General features: G+C 44.3%; 1 long non-coding RNA gene across 1 annotated transcript; it reads left to right on the forward strand.

Moving 5' to 3' along the window:
• Nucleotides 1-635: 635 nt before the first annotated feature.
• Nucleotides 636-9,480, forward strand: LOC119717551 (uncharacterized). The gene is made up of 3 exons (XR_011810745.1): nt 636-2,971; nt 3,728-3,842; nt 8,101-9,480. It is a non-coding gene; the product is annotated as an uncharacterized lncRNA (long non-coding RNA).
• Nucleotides 9,481-25,700: the final 16,220 nt, after the last annotated feature.

Genomic DNA, 25,700 nt, shown 5'->3' on the forward strand with positions numbered 1-25,700 from the left:
TTCTACTTACAGTCTGATAAAAGCAAACAACGTACAGCTGCACACTTTATTCCTAACCATCTAGTGTGGCTTGTTGCTGAGTGTTCATAAATGCTAATCTGTGAAAAAGTTTAAAGATTAACTTCAGATTCATGGATTTATGGAAAGCAGTGATAGAAATGATTACTGGGTCTCAGAGAGGACTGACCAGGAAAGAAGTTTCCCACTGGTTCTGTGAGGAAGTGCTTGTATTTTTGAGAACAGGGAAGTAAACAGAAACAAAAAAGAATCTAATTTTGATATCAAGTCAAATTAGAATTTGACCAAAAACACTAGCTGAAATCTGCAGGTGGATAAAAAAAATCTTTTCAGATGAATTATGATGCTTAATTTAAGTGGTTTTTTGTTTTGTTTTGTTTTGTTTTTTAATCTCAAATTCTAAAGAAAGATGGAGTAATTAAAATTAAAAAGAAAATGGAACAGCTCAGTGATTTGGAAACATTAAATAATAGGCTTCATTTTGAAGTTCCAAATGAAGTTCCAAATGAACTTCAAATGAAGTTCCAGAACTTCATTTTAAAAATCTCTTATGAACAGCATCTTTATATTCAGCAAATCAATTAAGAACAAGCAAATAGTGTTTCCTGGAGAAAAAAAAAAAAAAAAGACTTCAGCATTCAGTATGTAACCTGTTTTTCTACTAACCCTATATGAAAACTCTATCAGCTGTTTTTCAGCCTCCAATGAGTGATGGTCTTGTAGGTGTTTGAGAGCCTGTCCTGCCTTGCGGTGCTCAGATCCATTCTTGCAGATAGTTTGCAACACTACAAGCTTAATTCAAACACATCCAAGAATTTTGGCACCCGGTTCCAGATCCGCATCGTTGCTTTGATCTTGTCAGGAAAGTCATCTGCTGGCTGTCTTACAGTTTGGGCTCTGCCACCCACTTCCAGACCTGTCTTCTGGTGAAAAGCCACAGAATGGGATTCTTTAACCCCTTTTTGAGACTGGTTCTCCACCATAAACTTCTGGCTTTATCAAACTTTTTTTTTTTAAAGCCTTATCAAATGCATCCTTTATCTCTCTGCCATCTCTCTGGCTGGCCCCAAATGGTCTCTTCAACCTGTGCCTGGTGGCACTGATGGCAGAGCAGGGCAGCTTGCATGGCAGACTGACAGCTGCTGCCAACCTAAACAGATGCTCCAAGCTTGGTGGTTGAAATTTTAATAGCAATTTTTCTCTCTCCCCTTCCCCCTTCAATAAAAAGGATTCTGGAAACACAAATCAATTATTCCCAGATTTCAAATGCTGGCACCACTCCGTGTGCAGCTGCGAGCACAGAATTTAACCTTTTCGGTATTTCAGTATAAATGGCTGCAGTGAGGGAATGCGTGTTTTTGTGTCCTGACTTTAAGCTGCATGCCCAGCCCCAAGCTCTGGAGCTGCCTTGCTCTCATCTCTGAGAGCTTCCCTCTCTGAGTCCGTGCTTGGCTCAACTCTTTGCAATGGGCTGAACCAAAACTCTAGGTCACAATACACTGAAGACTTCAGAAAAGTTCAGAAGTGTACCCAAACCTTTCAACTGTTGTTTTTTTTTCCTCTCCTTTCAAGCTAGTGGAATTAAGTGAGAAACAGTTTTGTAGCCCCCTCAGAGTGAAAAGTATTTCCTAAAAGTGAAAAAAAAAAATTGCTCCACTTGAGGATCAAAGTTACACATTTTCCTGACAGCCACAGAGAAAAATGGGCAGTCCAAAAAGCTGAGCAATCAGGACACCCACCAGGATCCTGAGGGTCCTGGACCCACTGCCACCACCCAGGCAGGGATCTAAGCCAGGTCCCACCTGATCTGGGATGTCCTCAAACAACCACGGGCAACCCTGGGAAAGAAGCCTTTGGTGTTGACCGAAACTGGTGGAGCTCAAACCATTTTTCTGGCAGTTTCTCTGAGATGGTTTTGCCTCTTGGCAAAAGCCCCCTTAGTAGAAAAATGCCTGACCACCTCTACTAGTTGAGTTGCTTGATTTTGAATACCTGTTTCTCCATCTGCTCTAGGAAATGGCTTTTCAGGTAATGCTTTTCTGCAACAATTAAAGGAGAATGAGCATCGTGTTTCTTATCAAAGTGAGGTGTTGGGAATATTTTTTCTGTTGGCTTAGGAGGGGAGAAGTCCTTTTTCCCCTTTCCTGCTCACTGGCACAGGGGACACTCAAATGTGGTTTCCCAGGCTGAGATACTTGTGCCACAAGGAACTGCGGGTTGGTCGGTTTTTGGTTTTGCTTTTTTTTTCCTCTTTTCAGCTCATACATAATCACCTTCTCCAGCATTCAAATCTCCAGTTTGGCAGACAAAGGCAAAATGAGATCTTTTTGGCAAGAGGTGAAAATCAGCAGAGCACTACCTGAAAATAAAGTGCTGATTTTAAGGGAAAGCAGTTAATCACCAGGGACAGGTCATGGAAGCAGCAGGTAAAGACCTTGTTTTTCTGAGCTCCCTCATCACCATGCAGCTGGATCTGCCAGCCAGCTTTTGGGCAAGCCAAGATGTCTCAATTGCTTGTTGCAGAGGCTGATGGAGAGAAAAGAGCACACATCCTGGAAGCAGCATCACTTCAGCAAAGGTGACTGGATGGGCCCAGAGCCCTGCAATTTTGGCTGCACCACTCTGGTTCTGGAAGGCTGGAGGCTTTACATCCCCAGTAAATGCCTGCCTGGGCAACAGGCTCCAGCTGATGCAGAGCCCCAGGTGTTTTCTTGCCTCCTCTTGTAGGACAGTCAGACCAGGTGAGTGTCCCCTTCTGGCCACAAAACCTACAGCCTAGAAAGAACGAGCAAGCAATTTTCTTAGCCACGGTTTTCCTGGCTGCCTTCCAGTAAAACACACGCTGTGATAAAGCAGGATGAATGTGGACACAGCTTTCTGGCAGCGAGCAGCACCACGAAGTGGGGCATCTGCAAGGCACAGAGGAAAGAAGGACCAGAGGAGGCAGAAGAAGGTAGGCAGGGAAATGAGTGGGGCAGAGTGGTAGGCCGATAAGATGAATTTAGACAGGTTTGAGCTGATCACATTACATGCCTCAGTGGCTTACAAATCAGCTGTTTTAATAGCTGGCTGAGGCAGAAAGCATGCAATGGCCAGCTCCAATCTACAGGGCTCATTGTGTGGATCCAGCAGCCGTACCCCAAACTTTGCCCAGGTCAGGCTTGTTGGCCTCCAGCCACAAATGAGGTGGAAATCAAGTACCCACGGCAGGATACAGCATGCACCTTCCTGCACTGCTGACCATGCCAGGCCCCATTCCCTGGCATCTGCTTGTCCCTCGTGCTGCCATCTGACAGCAGGCTTTTCCTGAGGCTGAACTACAACCCCCAGAAACCTGCAGGGTTGTCTGTCACTGAACAGCACTCACCTAAATATATGAAGTGCTAATGACCCTTGTTGGCTTTACTTGAGGGAACAATGTTGTCTCAGCAATAAATCGGCTTCCTCTTCATTAAAGCCGCCACCTTGGGAATGCCGACTTTGAAAATAATGCCGTCACCTCCTCCAGCTACCTGCCAGGCTCAGAACACCAGAGGACTTTTTGTAAATACATTTTTTAAAAAGTAGGTCCCAGGGTCCTTTGCTTTTGGAGAGGTCTAAGTATCAAGCAGACACGTAATGGGAGCAAGAGAGCTAACCAACACTTTTCTCCTTCAGCTACTTCTCTCTCTCTCTCTTGTTTTTGTTTTTTTTTTTTTTTTTTTAATAGGTCCTGGGTTGCCAGATTGATTGATTAATTGCTGGTGGAATGGAAAGAAAAGAAGAAGGAATAGCCTGCAAATTTGAGAAGGCACCAGAGGATTCAAGGAGGAAAAGGAGGAAAGGTGATCCACATTGCAAAGCCAACATGGGGAATTTGCCCTGTGACTAATTATTTTTTTTTAGTGGTGGAGAAGTAAGAATCTGAGGGAAGAGCAGGGAAAATTGGATCCACAGCCAAGCCAACCACAACAAGGGACCAGAGAAAGCTAAAGGGAAGAACCAAATGAAAACTGAAAGTTTCAGCTGGAAAGAGGGGAAAGAGAGATGTCTTAAGAAAAGATAGGCTGAAAGACTGGGAACTAAGAAAAAAGAAAAAAAAAAAAAAAAAAAAAAAACAAAGGAAGAAAGAATAAAATCTTGGAAAGGGTTGCAGGATCATGCAGATTTGGTGGCTATAGAAAGAAAAAGGTCAGCAGATAGCAGTGAGCCTGCAAAGGTCTAGCTTAGGGTTGAGATGTGGCTAGGTTGGTGTACATGTAGGTGGGCGGACTTTGCAATGTGGGGAGGCATCACCCATGGCTCAGAAAATAGAAGATAAGTCAGGAAGCAAATTGCTTTCTTAGGAGAGGAAAACACTTTCTAAGTGTTATGAAAAGAAAGCTTACATTCTGATCAATTTGTGTTGAGCAGAGGACAAAAGGGACATCTCCATTTGAAAGAAAAGGCTTCAGCATGAAGGGGCAGTTAAACATGAGTAAGGGTTGAGAATCGTTTTTGTTGGGATGTTTGAAGTATTGCGATGTACATTCACATAGACGTCATGCCCACATTGTGGTAGACCTGTGCTTCCACCCTGCCAACATGGTTGGGAAAAGCTTCCCATGAGAAAGACCAACAAGAATCTTTTCCCCAGATTCATGGCACATATCTTAATCCTAAGGCATGCAGCCAAAGAACTCCTTAAGTACAACTACCAGATAAAAAGTCTGATATAACAAACTTTTTCTAAAAAGGCATAATTTGCTAAATTGACTTTTCTTAGACATAACATCTCCAGGCAGAGGTGGACAGCATCCTAACCCTTAATACAGATGGAGGATGGTCTGGGATGGTGGGGATGGTAACAGTGCAGTGCCTCTGTGCTGTGCCAGCCCATCAGCAGAGGCTGGGCAAGGCTTGGCCTTCAAGGTAGAGGTTTGAAATGCCTGTGCTGGACATCTGTGTGTGCAGAGCAGCTCCACATGGGATGCAGAATCTGTTGGAAAGCATGCCTGAAGTGCCCTGAGGGAAACGGCCAACGTGGGCAGGTCTGAACCTCCAAGACCTTATGTCAGCATCACAGTGAGGGCTGGACTCCTTGAGGCTGGGGAGCACTGCCTTGGAAGCCCATGCTGGATGGAGGAGGGCTGGCACACTTCAGGCAAGGGATCCTTAAGGCAAATGGCTCTGCCTATGTTATTTTGCTCATGTGCCATGAATGTCCCATTGTGAATCCCCATAAAAGATGCAGAGTGCCTTAAAACCCGAGTCAACAAACCCACACAAGTCTTGATGGAAATGCATCCCAGTCAGACAGGTCTGGATCCCATAACTATAAAGGTGTTTTATTTCCTGGAATTCTGACATCAAAGGGTGGATTTTCAAGACAAATAGCTGCTATTTTCATTTCTCTGGAGAAATCATATAATGTGATTGACAATTAAGATCAGAAAAAGATTTGATGGGCAAAAGATCAGGAAATAAATCTCCCCACACCACCAAATCCAGGGCTGTTATCAAAAGCTATTCATCCCCGCTCAGCACTATGAGGATCACAGGAATTTGGGACCTAATTTAGGGGTGGTTTTTTTAGTAACACTAACAGAAGATTGAGGAAATTGGGCTCAGTTTTACCTGCTACAAAGCTCCATAAATGCTAGAGTGAAGGAACAGATATTGAGCCAGACTCCCTGAAGATGGCACAATACAGATGTGAGCTCGCAAGCATCTCCTTGGACATTTTAACCCTTTGGGGCATTTCCCAAGTAATGAGCAAACATCATCACCTTTCTCCATCCAGACTTTTCAGTGGATGGAATAGTTAAAATACCTGACAGAAGTCTGTTGGTAAGTGGCAGCAACAAACACGCTGTGACATGTGGTCATGACCTGTGATCTGCTTAGGGATGTGGGAAGGAGGCAGGGAGGGAGGGAGGGAGGAAGGGAGAGGGGGTAATATCAGTCACAGCCATGCCAAAAAGCCAGGAGGGTTAGCAGGCTTACACTTCTACAGTTGGGCCTTGTCTCCACCCATTTCTGACCATCAGGGAGTTTGGGCTAGATTTGACATTGATTGACCATTTTACTCCAACGAAACAGCATTTTATTTCCTGAGACCATTACATTTGTGTGTCACAACCACATAGTCCAAACTTCTCTGGTAACAGGCAAAGACATATGGTTTTATTTCTCCGGTAAGTCTAATGGTGTGCAGGAGGCAAGGCAATGATGCTGTGTTGGTTTTCCCTCACGGGAAAATCATCCCACAGATGATTCTGAGTCCCAAGCTACAGTGCAAGCTCATCCCAAAGCTGGGTTTGGGTTCTGTGTCCTGCCTCAGTCCTGTCTGTATGGTTGTCTTTGAGAAACAACCTGAAAACATGGAAAATTTAAAATATGGACAGTCGGGTAGGGGTTGAAATGTCCTTCCTCTTTCAGGATGCCTCCCTCCCAACCAAGCTGTCGTGTCAGCTGTGTGGCGGTGCTCCTGCCAGGTGGAAAATGCTCTCCCGGTGTACCACCACCTACCACTTTACTCACTTCTTTTGTGGCCCTTTGGGGTGTCCACTTCATATAGTCAGATGTGTCTGGTAACACTACCCTACAGCCCAGCAATACTGTTATTTAAACACCGCAGTAACAGAAGTTATGGAAGTACAAGAGACTTGGCTTCCTTTTCTATTTACTGCTCATGATCTGGACAGAGTTAGATAAAACTACTTTCAGGTGGAAGACTCTGCCACCATCAGAACAAACAGATTACTTTCTTTTTTTTCCAATTACTATTTTTTTCAAAATCTGCCCAAAGACAGCATCATTATTTCCCAATTGTTCCAACCTGAATCCAGGAAAGCACCTTAAGCACATGCTTAACTTTTGGTATGTGAGTAATCCCGTTCCTCTTTGGCAAAGCACTTAAGCACATGCTTAATTTTAAATTTGTTCTTGAGCACAATGAAATGTAAGCTGGTGTTTGAGTGCTCTGCTGGATAGGAGCCAGAGAGCTCAGCACCTTAGAGGGCTCAGCTTCTCAAAGAAAGATGCCATGATTCAAGAAAGCTGTTAACTTTAAGTACTTGCTTAAGTTTCAGGTGTAATGTGGTATAAAATCTTAACCTGTGAAGCCGTAAGTGAGTAACATGGACAAATGCCAACCAGAGCTGGTAAAAGAATGAAGAAAAGTTTCCTCATTGTTTTTCACCCATATTTCTTTTTCTCTCTTTTGCTAGTATTTTGCTTTTTTTTGAAAGCTTGGCTCTGTGTGAATTTAAAATAGCCAAACTTTACTCTAAAAACAAAGCTGGTCAAGATTTCAAAAGTCCCAGTTTTTCTACCTATTCCAAGGGCAATGAGCCCTTCTATAACTTCATTATGAAGTCAGCATACACATATGTTGCAGAAAATCAGTTTTAAAGGTTATTAAAGAAAGAATGAATATGCATGTGTATATATATATATACACATATGTATATATACATATATTTGTATTTACATATATTACTTTTCCTGGAAATCTCAGACACTCACTTAACAAGGGATGCAACTTTGCAAGGGCATGTGGGGAAAAAGCCAGCTGCAGAGAGCACGTCACAAAACGTCCCTGCTCATAAAGCTTCACAGCTGTACCAGCACGAGGGCATGCACTAAATGTCCCAGGGTGAAAGCCTGCTAGGAAAGCACATCTTCTTGGTGGTTTTCAAGCTCTGGCGGTTTGTGAAGCACCAAACAAGTCTCTGGCTAAGATCTGAATGTTGCCCATCTGAGCACACATGTCAGTAAAATTTTATGGAGGGGAAATTCCACATTTTAAGGAAAAAAGAAAAGAGCGGAGGTTTGAGTCTGGTTCTCTTTAAAAAATGGCAGCTGTTTGAAAGCTGCCTACAAGTTCAAAATGTTAGAAGCTGGTATTAGGAGCTCAAACCTGGTGTTAACAGAAACGAAGGAATGGATATCACGACCACATATGTGATATTGATGCAAGAGCTGATGGAAAGATAGAGAGAGCGCTCTTGTGTAGATGTAACATATTTGTAAATTATGTTTAGGGTCCTCTTCTGTCATTCGTCCATGGAGGATAACTGCCTGCCATCACCACTGCCTGATAACAGTTGTTTTTTCCAGGCCAAGCAGTGGACCTGAGGTGCTAGTGAAGACAGTGTGGAGGGAAGAAGGTTGATTTCTCTCATTTGATGACCACATGGAAGAAAGTTTGGACAGAACTGAAGCAAGGATTGTTGCTTTGTTGTTTTTTTTTTTTTGGTTTTTGTTTTTTTTTTTTTCTCCAAAACAAAACAAACACAAGGAATTAAGGTGAAACAAAACTCTTATGTTTTAATTTATTCTGGTCTGTTTTGGCTAGCTTCCCAGGTCGGACCACTTTTTAAAAGAAAATAATACTGGTGAATGAATATTAACAACAAAATGAAACATTTGAAAAATTTCCAAACGAAACCTTTTCGTTTTTAATATGTCAAAGTGTAGTATTTTGACACCTAGGAAAATTTAAACATATATTTTTTTGCCTTAAAGCTCATTGTCTTGCCAAACCTCAATTCATCACATGATTTGGAACTCACCAAAATCCTTTTTTTTTGGTGGTGGTGGCAGTAACTGTTCCATTTGTACAGCAGGGGCAGTGGAGGGACACAAGAGGACTTATGGCACCAGTTGTCCCAGAGATGACATCCATGGTAGGACACAGAAGGCCACTTGAGGGGAATCTCCTCCCATGAAGATGTCTTCTGTCCTCATGGAGGTGTTAACCATGCCAGGGGCTGGCCCCCAGCACCAGCAGCAAGCATATACCAGCCCATTTGTTCCTCCAGGTCTGGGTCTCAAGCCCAGACCCTCCTGAATACCCAGTTTCCCCAGAAGGAAGGGGTAGCTCGTACATATGTTTGCTCTTAATCCCTCATTTCTTCCGAACCTGTCAGAGTAAAGGGTTAATATGTCGGCAAAACAGTTAGGGGAAATAGGAGAGCCAGCAAGCCCAGGTCTTCGCTGGTGTCTGTCATAGCAGGGTCTGTCTTTCAAGGCCTATATAAATAAACTTCCTAGTAAACTCAGCAATTTTGTCATCATAAAGGCTGGCAGCCTTTCCTGGCAATAAAATAAACTCTAATCATTTCTTCAAATAAAACACAAATAGCAGCAGTGCGTTTGCAGGAGGCTCTGTGCTGGCTGGCTTTGCCTCTCCCCCCAGCCACCCGGCCATGTGCGTGCCATGCCAGGCCGTGATGGATGGAGAAACACAGGGGCACTCTGCTGCTAATACCTAAGAGGAAACAGACCCTATGTCTGCAACGTAAATCAGGAATGGGCAAGAAGCTCAAAAGAAATAAGAAACCGCTCTGATCCTCCTGCTGCGGCTCAACCAGATCAAAAATCTTCCTGCCCCCTCCACGGATCCCGGGGATGCTTTCCTTCCCTTTCTCATGCACACCTATTTCCTTACCAGCTTTCTTTTCTGACAGCCTCTACAGAAACATCTGATAATCTCAGGAGAAGCCCATCCTTGTTGTTTGCCCTCTGCTGTGTCGTCAGCTGAAAGCCATGCTTCATAACAAATATGTTCAATGGACAACCACTTCTCCAACAAAAGGGAAATCTGGAACCCAAAATGCCTGTCAGAGACAGGCATTCAGAGACAGATAACCCTTTTCCTGTAGAAAACCAAATGGACAGCCAGAAACCAGGCAACCATGAGAAGAAAGGATTGTGGAAGTGAACCAGAAAAAATAAGAAAAATAAGAAAGAAAAGCATGTCAGCCCTTCCTGCCCCTAGTGTACATAAATGCCTTGCTCTTTTGACCTTTGTTCAGCAAGAAGTGCCACAGAGGGAACATGGAAATGGCAGAAAACCCCTGAAATATCAATGTTTTAATATGTTGCCTGCTCATTTCAAGACTGGAAAAAAAATAATGGTTGTATTTGGAGATCGGTGGACATCAGCAGATCACATTCTGTTCTTCCACAGATGCTTTCCATCCTCAGGAGCTTGCCTGATCCCTGTTTAATGATTAACTTCCCTTCTGCGTGTCCAGCATTTAGCTGCTCAGGACACAGCCCTGATATGCATTTGTGTGATATCTCCCTGGACTCACAGCTCAGCTGCATGGCTGCCAGTGAGGTAGCATTCAGTTGTGCATCGATTTCAAAACCAAGCACAATATGATCTGATTTTAGCCATCCCTAAAATAGAGCTGCTGGCTCTTGTCCTAGGGCTGCGTCAGCCTCTCCAGAGCAGTGATGAAAGCGTGTCACTTGGGCCGGCTCTACAGCACAGTCCATCTCCCTCTGCCTCACATCTACGTAACAGAAGTTTTGCCAAGCGTTTTGCTTTAGGTGGAGGGACTTTGCAATGAAAATAACCAGCCCTAGAAACCTCAGGGCATTTTGTAGAAGTTCGCAGAAGTTTCACTCAGCAACTCAGATGAGAAATGTTTCCTAAAATTCTGAGGATGTGGCTTTTTTTCTGACATATATTTTGACGTAAAACATTACAGATTTTCCATTCACAGCCACCTTTGCTTTTTGAATGTCCTTATTTTGTTTTGCTTTGGTTTTTGAATGCAATTTTCACTTGCTCAAAACTATAAGGCAGTGTTTCTCGTTTAAGCAAAACCAAAAATAGTTCACTCTACCTGTAATTGCTGATCATTCTATTTTCACTTGATGAAAAAAAAAAAAATGGGAGTAAATCTAATATGAATTTGTTGTTTTTTGATTTCTAAAGAGTTGGATATTGTACCTTTGGACAGCTGGCTTCCGCCAATACACCCTTAGCAATTTGCAGTGCAGGAGACATGTCGGGCTCAGGAGAACAGAAGAAAACATCTGCTGAGTAAAGTTACTGCCTCAAGAAAGGCAACAACTTTTCTGGAAAAGTGTCTGGCATGGGTGGTGCTTGGAGAAGTAACAGGAGGGGTTAGTTTGTCTTAAACTCACAGAAACATGCACCTCACTTTGGAAACAGGATTTTGAAAGCAATGAAAAACCTTTTCAATAACATAGAAAGATGTCCAAATATATACACACTCTGTAATATTTTCCTTTGCATTAAAAATAATAACTTAAAAAAATATTTTTAATAACTAAAAACTGTTTTTTTTCAGATTGGTTTTCAGCTAGAAGCCAGGTTATAGCTGCTCAGGCTGTAGTTTTCCTTGAAGTATTAATGTATCGTTGCTTAAAATTACCCAAAAATTCTCCCCAAAAGACTGAATTTAAATTAAACTTATTCTGGACAATCAAAACCTGCCATTCAGATCATTCTTGGTTTTTGAAAGTGCTGGTAACTACAAAACTGCAGGAAAAATCACTGGTTTAAAAAACAAACAGCTTTCCATCATCTTTAGGTGTCCTGAATGGATTTTCTTGAATTCATCTGAAATAAATTGCCATTTAAAGAAATTATACATAGAATGTGGTTGACATGAGTTTTAAATCGAGATTTTTTTATTGTTATTGTTATTATTATTTTTTTAGCCATGACCATGGCACAAAGACCCAGAAGCACTTCTGGAACCACCACCACATTTTGTCCAGAAACTCGGAAATTTGTGCTGCAGCTGACCGTGGATGCAGGAACCACCGCGGTGGTTGTGCAGGGCACTTCCCTGAATTCACGGTGAGGAAATCCATGAGTGGGAAATTGTCCCAGGGAATAGGTGATCGTGATTTATATATGTCTTTCTTTATTGACAGGTGGGCTTGAATGCATGGACGTGGAGCTGCAAATGATAGCTTTGGTGGAGAGTTTTATATGCCTGAACACAGTCTTTTTTTTTTTCTTTTTCTCTCTTTTTTCTTTTTTTTTTTTTCTTCTTTTTATTTTTTCTTCTTTTTCTTTTTTTTTTTTTTTCTTTTTTCTTTTTTTTCTTTTGTGGAGAAAGCTGTAGCTGCAGCAGCTCTTGAAGGGACAAGATGAGATAAACTGGGGAAAAAATCAAATCTTGTCTTCCTGTCTTTGCAATATTTTTTCGGTCAATGCTGTTCCACCAACAGGAGCACCCTCAGACCTCCCTAGAGGGAGGAGATGGAGAGGGTTGATATTGATACTGAGGACGGCCACACCCGTGTCCCAGTGGGAGCCGTCTGCCCACACTCTTTGATTTCACCACCCCCAAATATTCCAATGCAGATTGCAACCAAGCATGGGGATACCCAAGCTGTCCAAAAACAAAGCAGTTCAGGGACTCAAGTAAAGCCCAGAGCTCAGTGCAGACTAATTTTCTCGAGTTCTTGGCAGTATCTGGAGTTTTCTTGACAGAATAAATTAGGCACTATTGAGCTTCATGGCTAGACTTCTTCCGGGACCTGGGTGACTGCATTTAAAGCCAGAGCAAATATGTCTATACCAAAGTGCATAGAAACCCCCTAACAGTGCCTTTTGGTGGAAGGAACCATACCCACTTAGAGCTGGGACATGCAATACACTCAGCATCATCCTCATTGCCAAAATGAGGGTATAAGGCCATCAGGATAAATGAGGGTGTGTTTAATTGCATTCCTTGGATGCTGAAGGGTAACGCCCTTCACACCAGCCACCACCAGACAAGGATGAACAGAGTCCTGCTAGCAAAGCAAAGCTTCCCATCAGCCTGCTGGGATCCCTTCCATGGTCCCTCGCCAGGAAAACATGCGTCTTTTGGGTCTCATTTCTGCATATCTCTTCCCTCCTTCTTATCCACAATCTCCTCTTCACTCTCTCTCCTCCAGCTTCACACACAGCTATCATACCTTCATCTCTACCTGCACTCAGGACTCCCTTGTAGCAAGAAGGCTTCCCTGACAAGTTACCACCCACCTTAGAAAAACAGTACGAGGCCATCTGAGAAGGAAAGGTCCCATCCTGAAGGACGCAGATGTGTCACACCTTGCCATTCTTGTCATACCTGGCACACTGTCGCCTTCCGGAAGAGATTTGAAGTAAGAACAATAATGCCCTCTCAGTGAAGGAACATACGGTTTGATGGAGTCGACCATATTTTCAAGTGGTAATTGGATTTTTCATCCTAGGAATTAAAAAACACAGCCTCTGTAAATCTTACTTTGACTTGTGATGCTGTTTATATGATCATTCCTACTATCAGCTTGTTTTGCGGTTTATTTTTCTATATTCTGATATATTCCCAGCTCTTCTCCTGGACAGCCATTTCCCCTTCCTGGCTCATATTGCATGAACATTTTTTATAATGCTTCTTTCATCTGATTTTAAAAATGCTTTGATCAAAATCTCCCTTCTGAAAACTGAATGTGGTTTGAATCATCAAGCCATGACTATTGCTAATAAAAAGAAAGAACTGACTTTAATGACTTTGTTGGTGTTTGTGTGATCCAAAAAGAAATAACTGGGAATATACCTGCAAGTAACAGAGGCCCCTCAGTGCTTATTTTGTGTGAATTGTTTTTCCAGGCTTTTTTTTTTTTTTTTTAATGAGGTTTTATGGAGTCTTCCAAGAAGCTTTGTTTGGTTTTATTTAAAAAAAAAAGACTTTTGTTTTTCTTTCCTTCTCTGGGGATATCTTGTCTGAAGTGAAGATTTTTCCCTCTGCTAGTCTGTTTGCAGAAAACACTGCTCCATGGATGTTCATGTTTTGAAGCAGCCCCAGAGGGGTAAACACATGGTAATATTTGCCAGTGAGCATCTTCACCTTTCAGCCTATTGGTATGTTTTTTCTCCCCCCAAAACATAAATGGCAGAGATCAGTACAAGGACTGTCATCCAAACAAGACCCCCAGGCCACCATTTGTTGGTGGAACCATCCCATGAACAGTCCCAAGACACTTGTGCTCCTGTGCAAGAGAACAAGCCAAGGAAGGTCTACGTGCAACATAAATCCCACCACAGCTAAGGCAGCCTGTTGCACCCCTCCAACATGCTCAGCCCCACGTGCATCAGCACCAGGAGAGTTTCTGCACCAGATTGAAAACCGAAAACCAGAATCCTACAAGGCGGAGGACAATCTGTTTTGTGTTTTCCCATGCAGTGGAAGTGCATGGGCATCTGCTCTTCATTAAAAGCAACTATTTTGGCTAGATACAGGTAGTGTGTTTTCACTCGGTAGCTCTGGCATTAAAATCTTATCTTGTGATTTACTAATTTTAGAGGAGAAAACTTCAAATCTTCACTTGCAGATGCCCTGTGCTGAAGAACCCACCAAAGCTGAGCGAGGTTGGCCGAGAACTTCCTTACATGAGTATCTCACTCGCAGCCTGAATTCTTATGTATCAATGGCTGGAGGTCTTTGTGCTTCTGCCTGCTCTGCCAGAGATGTCTGCCATCAGAAATGACTTGAGACAGTTCAGATGGCTCTCTTAGCCATCTCCAAACAGACAGTTGAGTTTTGATCTCAGGTTGCACCCATCTCTTTCCTGCACTTCTGACTTCATTTCCCAGAGCCTTACACTCCCGTCCTAAGCCTTGGCAAAGAGACATCTGTGGAACTAGCCATAAGGGAAAAACTATGACTCTATGCCTTTCTTTTGTTTATTTTTTAAGACATCATCTACCCCATCCAGTTCTGCAGACTTCTAACCACTTGATTCTGCCCTTGAACAATACTGCAATTAACTAAGTGTGGGAATAGCGATGTGGCTCATTTGAGGTTTTGTTTCCACTCAGATGAGAGTTAATCTCCCCTGTGAGTTCGAACATTTCTTTTCCTGATGGATTGTTTATTTTTCGATTCTGGATGGTTTCTAAGAATAGCAGTTCGAGTTCCATAAAAATTTACTCTAGTGCTTTGATTCATTGCACTTAAAGATGCTGTTGTCATGCTCCCAAGTGTTGGCATGCAGTATTTGACAATCTTGAATGGAGAAAATTCCTAGAATATAAGAACAAGACCTTGCGCTTTGACTTCATTCTCTTTTTCTTTCTATATAGATGCAAGTGGATGTTTATTTTTCATTATAAATGCCACAGGATTTTTGAAGGCATGTTCCCTTTGTTTTTTTTAGAATGATTTTTTTTTCCAGCATTAGGTTTTCCTGGGCTTTTCGCCTTTGTTCTCTGCGGATGTTATTCTAGCAGGCCAGCGCTCCCGTAGGAAACACAGCCTTACTGTGCCATGTGGTTTCCAGAGCAGCATGAGTTTGCTGAACTGGGAGAACTGGTGTGGGACTCAATGACTGCCTTGAAGGCAAATATAAGCTCACAGGTGGGCACCACACCTGTAGTGGGGCTCTTGGGGCTCACCTAGCACTGCAAAGAAGCACAGGACTACCCCACAGAGGCCCATGAGGTGCTCCAGCAGCTCTGCAACCACCCTGAACCCTGCAGATTTTGTCGCTTTTATTGAAAGGCTGCAGCTTGTCTGCCTCCTGCTCCCAGCAATAGAGGTACCTTGGTGATGAGATTTACTGTACATCATCATTTCTGCCCACTCAGTGATTTTAACACCTTTTTGTTCTTGGTACCTCGATAGGAGTCCCCAGCCACCCAAACTGTTTCACCTTACGCTACCTTACACGAATCACCCTAACTCCAAAAGATTTTCAGTTTGGGGGCTTTTATCTTTTCGTTTTCCTTTTCAAGACAAGCTATCCTGGAAGCGCTCGGGCTCTCGGGTAACGTCAGGTTCCTACAAGTGCGAGGGAGCTTCCTGGTGGCCTGGAGCTGCAAGCCAGCATCCCCCCGCGCTTGCGGTGCCTTTGAACACTTATAAATAGATCGCGCTCATGCAACCGTCTCATGTGCAACCATGGGACCGAGGGGAAGTGGCTCAGATCTCAGGCACAATGTACAGGCTCTGGTGTCATCCCGGCCATCCATCAATGCTGAAACCCTTATGAGATCCAGAAGAGATTCTGACATGCGATTGCTCACTCCATCTTGGGGGTGGGGAGCAAAATTTTTTAGGAAAGCGAGCGAGCAAGCGAGCAAGCAAACTGGCAGAACTCCTGCCACAAGGAATGAATTTGCACACACACTTTGATCCCTTTATGATTTTTTTATTTGTGTTAGCCACATCCTCTTCGCTGCACCACTCAGCAAAAGATGCTTTAAATTAGATGAGGCTTGGAAAACACTCTCTTTGTGGCTCCCTCCCCCCAGCCTTGCCTGCCCCCAAGGCTTAGTATTGGTCTGGTAGCCAGAGCCTTGCCTAACATGAAACTGGCACAAATGAAAAGGCGGATAAATAAACGTCCAGGAATCTTGTTTGTCATATTTAATCCATCACGTTTCCCAAACAGCCTGGTCAAAAAATTCTGCAGCAGTGTTTACATCATCCTGATTGAAAGCTACATCCGTGCATATAAATACCATTCCTGGATGTAGCTCCAGTTTCACATGAAGGCAGCTATCATCCTGCCTGCCCTCACCACTGAAAAAAATAAAAATAAAAAAAAATAAAAAAAAATAATAATAAATAAAAATAAAAATAATAAAGAAAGAAAGAGAAAAAAGAAAACCTTTGCATTTCTTCCTTCTCTCCTTCCTGCTCAACCCAGCCACCAGCACTTGCACACTCTTTTTTATTTTTTATTCCCCTTTCTCATGTGCTGGTGAGCATTACCCAATTCTGTGATTTTCTGGTATACTCCATGGGTGATGAGCAAGTGGAATTCATTAGACCGCGAGGAGACGGTTAATCACCATGCTAATGAAAGTGGCACAACACGAGCACTTGAACATGCAACCTGGCAGGGATTTTGCGTCATCACAGGCCACGTGTCTGGTACTCTGCACTGAGGTGGGAACCACCACCAGGAACACAGGTCAAATCAGTGCAAATGAAAGATATTTTCCACTTTAGTGACTGGGAGGAAAAACTGGAAGAGGAAAGAAGCTGTTGCAACATTTGCTCAAGGAGCAAGAGACGATCTCTGACCCTATGGCAAGTCAGTCGAGGGAAGAGATCATGGTGGTGGAATTTAGAAAGGACTGTGGAGAGCCCCAAACCTCCCCATCCTGTGGCCCACAAAACAAAAACAGATCCAGAAAGAAAGAGAGAAGGAAAGAAAGAAAGAGGAGGAGAAAGAGAGAAAGAGAGAAAGAGGGAGGGAAAGAAAGAAAAAGAGAGAGAAAAAGAGAGAGGAAAAGGAAAAGGAAAAGGAAAAGGAAAAGGAAAAGGAAAAGGAAAAGGAAAAGGAAAAGAAAAAGAAAAAGAAAAAGAAAAAGAAAAAGAAAAAGAAAAAGAAAAAGAAAAAGAAAAAGAAAAAGAAAAAGAAAAAGAAAAAGAAAAAGAAAAAGAAAAAGAAAAAGAAAAAAAAAGAAAAAAGGAAAGGAAGCTCAGAAATTCCAACCTGCATGGGATCAGATAGTACATTTTGTCTGATCCAAAATGGACTTTTTTGCTTATGGCTTCTTTTGTTAAAAGAAAACCAATCAAAACTATCTTTTTTTTTTTTCCATTCCAACCTCCCTCCCCCCTCCAGCCTTTTTCCTGTGGCCAAAATTATTCATCGCGCTGGATGCAAATCATCCCCTGCAAATTGCGCTTTTCCACGGTAAATGTTTTCACCAGAAAATGTCCCGCTATGTTGCCTCCAGAGGTTTTCATCCCACCCGGATACATGTATTTTTATGAAATACTTTGCCCACTCAGCTCCCCTTGTAGAGCGAGCCCAATATTGCAATGTACTCTGACACTGCCGCTCTCTGATTTGGTGGAAATGGGAATAATTTTTAATCACGGGCTTGGCAGTACTGTCCTGAGGTTGGACTTTGCAAAGAAATCAGAGATAAACAGCCTAGACCTGAAAGTCTTTGAAAAACTGGGCTCTGGCGTGGACATCCCCTTGGGTTTGGTTTTTTTTCTGAGCCCTTGTGGCTGACAGCCTCCAGCTGCACAAGGAAACAGCACCTGTTTTATTCAGCCAAGCAGCACGGACATTTCCCAGGTACCTCTTTATGCCCCTTGGAATAAAAATCCGGTTGTCAGATGATGCACCACAGATAGCTCAGCGTTGTGCCTGTCAGAAAGTACCCACCTCTCTATTTATAGGTGCTGTTAGCATCCCCGCTTCTGAAATTAGGGCCTATGATACTGTTATCTCAAGTAACAGCAAACCATATAACTTTATAAGAAGTTTTTAATCCCAGTAAAAAATGAAAAATAAAAATAAGAGACCGTAAACCCATTTTTACCCTTCCTCCTTTACCTCTTGCCTACTCAAACGCAGGAGCTGCTTCTGGCCTCCAGATGTCAAGCCCACAAGCTCTTCCCTTCTGCTATTTTTGCCGTGTGCTTTGATCTTTTGCAACTGCTGCCCAGGGGAGCCGGGGGAGGCAGGGGCTGGGCTGGTGGTTGCTGCCCCACCATGCTCTGAGCTGTCCCCATCCAAGCCCCCCTCGCTTCCCTTCGTCCTTCCTGTAAAGGGGAAGGAGATCTGGGCTGCAGAGCCCAGCACTGAGGACGGGGAGCGTGCTATACACCTCGGTGTGAGCACAGCCGTGCAAGAATTGCTGTTCAGGGTGCTCAACCCCAAGCACCCCCACCAGAAACGGGATTCCCTTGCAGAGGCAGCTCAGTCACTCCCACAGCAGCGTCTCTGTGATAATTCACAGCATGATCAGCGGGCTGTATCACCCTACAACATATTAGACTGCCTAACACCTTGGAATCCATCTTCTTTCTCAAAGAAATGCCTTTTATTGTGTGATATCAGACAAGGGTAATAAAATTGTGCTATCAGTGCCACAAGGAGGCAATTACAGCTGGAAAGTCAACGTCCAGTTCAAGAGTCTTGAATACCTTCTTTTTGCCTCGTCACCAATGTTTTATTGTTGTGGTGGATAATATGGGAAAAGTTTTAAAGCGCAGTTCAGCTTGCCTTGAAAGATTGACTCAACAACAATAATGCTGAGAGGGTTGTGTGTCTAAATGCTTGTACTGCCAAAAATATTATAAAAAGGAAAAAAAAAATAAAAAATGATGGTTTTAAAAAAAACTTTGGGGAAAAAAAATTGAGTTTCTCCCCTCTTCACATGAACACGTGTGCTGCACTCACCTGCAACAGCATCTTCGCCCCCTCCCTGCATCTCCAGCTGCAGTCCCCTTCTGGGAGAGCAAAAGCCTCTTTGCTCCTTCTTACCCAGATTTGGGAATGTGTTTGTGACCGAAACAAATCGCTTCAGCTCTTTGCCCAGTCTCTGCAACGTGGATTTCTTCTGGCCAACATTGTCCCTGCCAAGGGCTGGGGTGAGGAAGCCTTTAGGCGCATTGCGTGGACAAAGGTGGGAAAAGGGAACACATATCCTGGTGCTTATCCTGGTGCTTCAGCTTTAAAATGGGAATCAGAATAGGGATTTGGTCTACTATGGGTGTAGAGAGACTATAGAAAAGCAAAGTTTTTATAGAGACATCTTTGCGCTTTAATCTACAAGCTGATCACTGCACTTTAACAGCAAATATTCCACTACAATGTGCTCCAGGACAAGCTGCTTTCCCATGGACTTTTCACCTTTTTTTGACTAACAAACCAAATACTAGGTCAAATTTATGTGTGTTTTCCCAAGGAGCAAGAAATTAAAGGCCTGCCTGTGTCTAGCTGACATTCAGTGACAAAGCCACTGATGAGGTGAGTTTCAAGCTCTGAGTCAATTGGAATAAAATTAGAAAATTCAGCTTGACTACATGTCTTGTGCAGACCTCCTGGAAAACTTGCCACACAGAGCCCTGGCTGTGCCAGCTGCCCAAGCAGCCTCAGCGCCTGCTCGTTGGGGTGCTGGCAGAGGTCTCAGGCAGATGATCTTCAGGCCCCGAAGCCAGAGCAGCACCCTGGCTGCAGGGAACTAAGGTGATTTAGAGAGTAAATCACTTACATTTGTGTCAAATTTCCCTTCCCTCTGCTCCCCATCACCGACTGGTTTGCCTGCTATTCTCCAGCCCCAGCTCCCAGCCACCGTCACCTTGTTGCTCACGGTGGCACCGGCGGGGTGATGACAGGCAGGCTTTGCACGGCACATGCCGAGGGTCGCACGGCAAGCTTGGGGGCTGGAACCCTCCTCTCCCTCTGCCCTGTCCCCGGAGGATCTCACCTCCACTCCCAGCAGATGGAGCAGGACTCTCATGGGGGTGCCTGGGGCTCCCGGTGCTTGGGGCAATGCTGGGGATGCTGCCTCCACTGAGCCACCTTCTCCCAGGTGTTGCACTGAAGCCACAGCAGTGCAAAAGCTAAGAAAGCCATAAACAATGCAAAAACAGGTGTTTCCAACATATGCCTGTATGTGTGTGTATATATATATACATACATCCCCGACGTGGCACTGAATCTGCTTGCTGCTCTCCATTTAAAAGCTTCGGTTTTGCCCTGAGGCACTTGAGAAAACGGGGCCGTGATGCACATTACAGACAGATACCAGCGCAGAAATCTCCTCTCCTGCAGCTGTAGCGGCTCTTTCCCTTGCAAACATATCAACTTGAGATCAAAATTCACTCCCTCCAAATGAATTCCTGCGTCTCACTGGCTGCATATTTGTGGCTGTTTAGTATTCCTAATTTAGGCATTGGCAGAAACAAAGAATAAGTGAATATAAGAACACATATGCTGAGAAATACAGTGCTGAAGGGTATCCCACCCTTAATTTAAATAGTAGAACTGAAATATCTTGTGTGTATACACATATGCACATATGTCATGGTACTTAAGCAAACGTTAGATCCACAGACCACTAAGTATTTGCTCCTCCTGTGTCACATTTGGAAAGTGCTAATGCCTTATGGGAAATGTGGAAAATGTAAATATTTTGTTCCAAAGCAACATAGCTTACCACTGTACTTTTCTGGCTTTCTCCCCCCTTGAAGGAAACAGCAAGCAAATAATGCATCAAATGCATTTTAAACTTATTTTGTCCCTTTGAATCTGTAAAATGGAAGGAAGGAAGGAAGGAAGGAAGGAAGGAAGGAAGGAAGGAAGGAAGGAAGGAAGGAAGGAAGGAAGGAAGGAAGGAAGGAAGGAAGGAAGGAAGGAAGGAAGGAAGCTCCAGGAGAGCTCCCCACATCACAAGTCCCTCTCTGAGCATCCTGACAAAACAAAAGTGAATGAGGGCCACTGCTCAAAAAAAAAGCCAGTCTGTAGGAGCAGCTTAAGGAAAGGAAAAAAGCAATAAACTTCCCATGCATACTTAAGCTTGCTTGAAAGATGGAGACCTTGACACCAAAATGACACCTGCAGCTGTCAAAAATTTCATTACACATCACTGCCCTCCAAAAAAGCTGTGAACCGCCAGGTGAAGCCATGCACTAGCCCATCAGAGGTTATCGGTTTAACAGGTTCCTACTAAGCTGTGCTTTATTGGGCTCTCCTGCATTATTGGATATATTTTTGGCTTTCCTTGAAGGAGCTGCTCCTGCCAAAAGGGTTACTATTACCTCAACAGCTACTCGTTATGAGAGGGCACCAGATGATGGTGCTATGCTGTGATGGAGGAATTTTCCACTAATCTCCTGCCACGCTGGGGGAGCACAGCACAGAAGTTACTGCTCTGAAATCCTTCTGAAACAATATCGTATTCCTCGGTCATATCTTCACCTATCCATTTCACTGCATTATTAGGTTTGTTATTTATATTACACTCTTGCCATTAGCCACACGGCTCTCAGGACTGGAAAAGCAAAGAGATATCCCTCTCTCCAAATGCTGTGGATGAAAATGGATACATCAGAGCAAGGGCAGCAGCAGGGCAGCTGTTTTTCTTTCTTTTTTACTCCCCTTTCTTTGCATGGAAAACTGAATTTAGCTAAGGGAGCCATGGAAGGTTGCTTGGGAAGCTGGTGGCACTTCTGAGAAGCTTTACACAGATGGGCCATGGCCAACGGGGAGGTGGGAAGTGGGGGCCCAAGTCTTTGCTGTGAGGATCCCTCAGATGGCATATTTAGATACCTGGAAGCAGGAGAAGGGAAGCTAGCCTCATGGGAGGGAAGATCCAAGAATGAAATGCTGCAAAACTATGCAAGGAGAAGGGTTTGCTGACAATGGCCATGCAATACTGCCTCTGGGCTCCCTACCAGCTGCAGCTTCTCAGTGGGCTTAGCTAAGCAAAGTGCTTGCACAGGAGCACATCAGGAGATGAGAGCTACACGCACAGCATGAGGCAGAGATGAGCCAAAAAAAAAGGCTTAGTGTAAGTATGCGACTCAGACCCCCTTTTTTGATTTCCATCCTCTCTTCTGGAGATGGCACCATGCAGTTGTCTGCCTTCAGAGCCAGCCTGGATGGGGAAGGGTGGCTTTACTTGGACAGGGTTACAGTGACCTCCAAGGCTGCAGAGGGTTAAAAGGAATGGGGGAATATGTGCTCTGAGGATGAATTTATGAACCCTAATAAAACTGCTGGGGGAGGAAAGATAATCAGGGCAAACTGAAAAATGTTTCGGCATTTGCATTCTTCCACCTTCTGTCCTAGAGGCTGGGAGACGGTCTCCCTCATGTCCTGCCAAGAAAAGAAATGGCCATAAAACTGCTGATATCATTTTCAGTCCACCCCCCACCCTACCCCCCCTTGAATCTGCAAACCTCATCCCTGCTTCCCTCTCAGAGTAGGAAATGGTTCGGGTTAAATTAGCATGGAAGCTAGAAAGCCTGGAATTGGAATCATTTCCCTGCTGGCCTTCGACGGGCTCCAAAGGGAAAAGCCTCCGGGCAGAACTGGAGAACGAAACCTCCTGCCAGGCCTTCTCCCACTTACACGTCCCAGTGCTTCACCTCGCAGGTTCTGCTTTAGCACTTAGGTGGTGCTGGGGGAGAGGTTGTTTTTCTTTCCTTCAGCCTTTGCAAAGGGACTTCCAGGGCAAACAAAATAATTGGCTCAGGCAAATGCAAGAGCAGAAAAAGGCATCACTTGGCAGGTGGAGATGTCACCTTTCCCAATGCTCCTTCAATTCTCACTGCCAAGGCATCCCTCTTGATGCAATTCCTCTCCCTGCCTCTCCACCCATCCTGGGTTATTGCCTGGGAGATGGTAGTGCTTTTTGAGCACAGCCTTTATGCTTGCTCCTTCCAGGACTGAATATATTCAAACACAAGGCTGGGATTTCCAGGGTGACCAAAGGGTGCTGGGTTTATAAAGATATGCTTCAAACAGATGGAAGCTTCTAAGAAGCAAATATGAGGAGGATGGGGGGATTGCACAAGGAGGGGAGATTCACAGGGAAATCACCTCTGAAAATTCAGGGCATGTACAGAAATAGTTGGAGGAAGTTTGGCGTGTGCTGTCTGCAAACAGCAGAAGGAAATGGGCTGATTAAAACAGAGGGCAATGCAGCTTCAGAGATGACAGCATTTCTTTGGAAGACCTGGCACAGAAAGCCACCAGAGGCCTCTGGAAGAGGTTTGCACGGAGGATGTCTCCAAAGAAGCTCCTTCATGAAGGAGCCAGGCCTGGTGCAGGCTGCTAAGTACCAGCTCTGCCTGCTGAGCACCAGACCAGCCTTCTCTCCAGGTGGACAGGAGGCAATGTCAGCACTCTCACAAGGCTGCTTGGAGAGAGGCTGTCAGGCCCTGGGCCTGCCCCAAATCTGTCACACATCGCATCTTCCTTCTCTTAGCACTCACATGTAAATATTGTTGAGAAAATAGCTGCCCTGACTGTCCCTGGAGTTCCCAGAGGAAATGGCTTTATAGGACTCCAGTGGATGCATAAAATAACTTCCACTTAAAGGCAGGCGCTGGCTCAGCATTTGTAGGCCTGAGACAGATCAAACACTTCCGAGCAATTCCGAAGTTATTGGTCCTCCAGCTCAGGGGTTCCCAGCCAAATCTTTATCCGCTGCTTCTAAAAGCTGGTTCTACTTTATATTCAGGAATTACATCCCTAAAAGCACACATTGATGAATGAGCAATACTTTCCTCACTCCGCCAAGGCCCGGCACCGGCTGGAGTCCAGGACACGCAGGCACCCCTTGCAAAGGGCAGAGCAGTTGTGTGCAGGCTCCTCGAGTCTTTTGGGAGCCGGACCCAGCCTAAAACTGCTGCCTTGCAAACCAGCAACCAGGGCAGAGGCACAGCAGCCACTCCGTCTGGCTAATGAGCGTCTGCACAACACATTTTGGGTTCTCGTGACCCTTCATCTCTCATTTTCCAGCGAGCTTTAAGCAGCCTGTGTGAATGGCAACTTACTGATACCTGCTTCCCGTCTCAGCCGAGAGCAATCAGGCTTTTGAACGGACTGAGATACTGCAGGGCTTCAGAAACGGTGCTGGAAATGGGCTCGTCTTGAGTGGGATGGGAAGAGAAGATTAATTGTGGTGGCCAAAATCTTCGCACTTCAGGAAAAGGCCATGTGCAGCCCAGAGAAAGAAAAACAGCACAAGGTAAATGGAAAACTCTCACTCAGGGAGAGCTATGCTAATCTGCACCAGCTGGTGCTCTACTAATATTTTGATAAAATCCTGTTTTGAGATTTTTTTTTTCCTCCCCCACCCTTTCCCTGCCCTTTTCTTGTGTCATAGTTCTGGCATGGTATAAAGGGGAACATATGTAGCAGACATAAATGCCAGATGAAAGAAGAGAAAAATAGAGGAGGATAAGAAACCACTCAGCTTCACCAATGCATCAAAACCCAGCTAATATCCCTGCATTAAGCTGTCCTTCTCTCCTCCCTCCATCTCCATCCCATGCACAGAGCCTCACTCTCCCACAGCCTCCCTCAAAGAGCTTACACAAAATCTGGACCAAGGGGTGTAGGACTTGTGTTTCCAAGCTGAGCTCATTCATTCGATGAAGGAAATGAAGAAGAATCCGTTTGGCCATTCATTACATATTGCAAGCTAAATTGCCATTTCCAGCCAATACCTTGGGAAGCTTTGCAGAATCCATTGGTCTTTGCTGTCCCAAGGAATGTCATCTGCCTCCCAGACAGGCATAGATGTTTTGTCAAATCCAAGGGAGGGGAATTTCAGGATCATACCAGTTTTATGCTTATTGTAAGGTATGTGATGGCCCAGGGCCATGAAACAGCCAAGGGATCTGGATACAACCAGCAGGAGATGGAGAGGGACAGGGCTGGAAATAAATCTATAAATAAGTCTGAGGTCCATTCAGAAAACAAGGAGAGAGACAAGAGATGGGTATGCCTACCATTGTAGTCCTGCCCTGAGCTTAAATGGAGCCAGATGGAGCTTCTCAGGGCAATTACGGCCCATTGGTACCCTCCTGAACCTGACAGACACATTCCTGAGGTTCAGTCTTCTTGCATTATGGGCAAAGCTTTCTTTCCTTACTATAGAAGTTGACATCTGCTCTCACAGAGTGTTTCTGAGCATGCCTACAATGAAAATCTTGGTGACAGCTATGTTGTGGAGACAGTGGTGTTCATCTCCTTCACTGCTCTGTAAGATGCAAGAGCATGGGATGGACTTTCTCTGCACTGAGTCCCATTAGCTGGTTCATGGATGCAAGCTTCTGGAAGTCCACTTCTTGAAACCAGCTGCCATTTATCTACATCCCTCCTGCAGAGCCAGCCGGGTTTATTTTTTTTAACCTACTGTTGGATAATAAGACAGATGTCCACACTGGGTCTCATTTTGAATAGATCTAAACTAGAAACAAATGTATTTAGATGGGATGAATAAATATGTGTGCTTGTCCTGTTCCAGCATGTCTGAGTAATTCATGAACGAGTGTCTGGCTCCCATTTTGGTTTTTGAGGGAGCTGCTTTTTAGATGGGAAATAGAAATACCCCAGTAAAGGAGGGGATCTTCAGAGTAAGGCAAGGCTTCTGTTATGCTGCCACAGCACAGAGTAAAATGTAAGTAAGTGAGACAAAGCGG

This window comes from Anas platyrhynchos, chromosome 7, assembly GCF_047663525.1.
Source record: "Anas platyrhynchos isolate ZD024472 breed Pekin duck chromosome 7, IASCAAS_PekinDuck_T2T, whole genome shotgun sequence".
Lineage (NCBI taxonomy): Eukaryota > Metazoa > Chordata > Aves > Anseriformes > Anatidae > Anas > Anas platyrhynchos.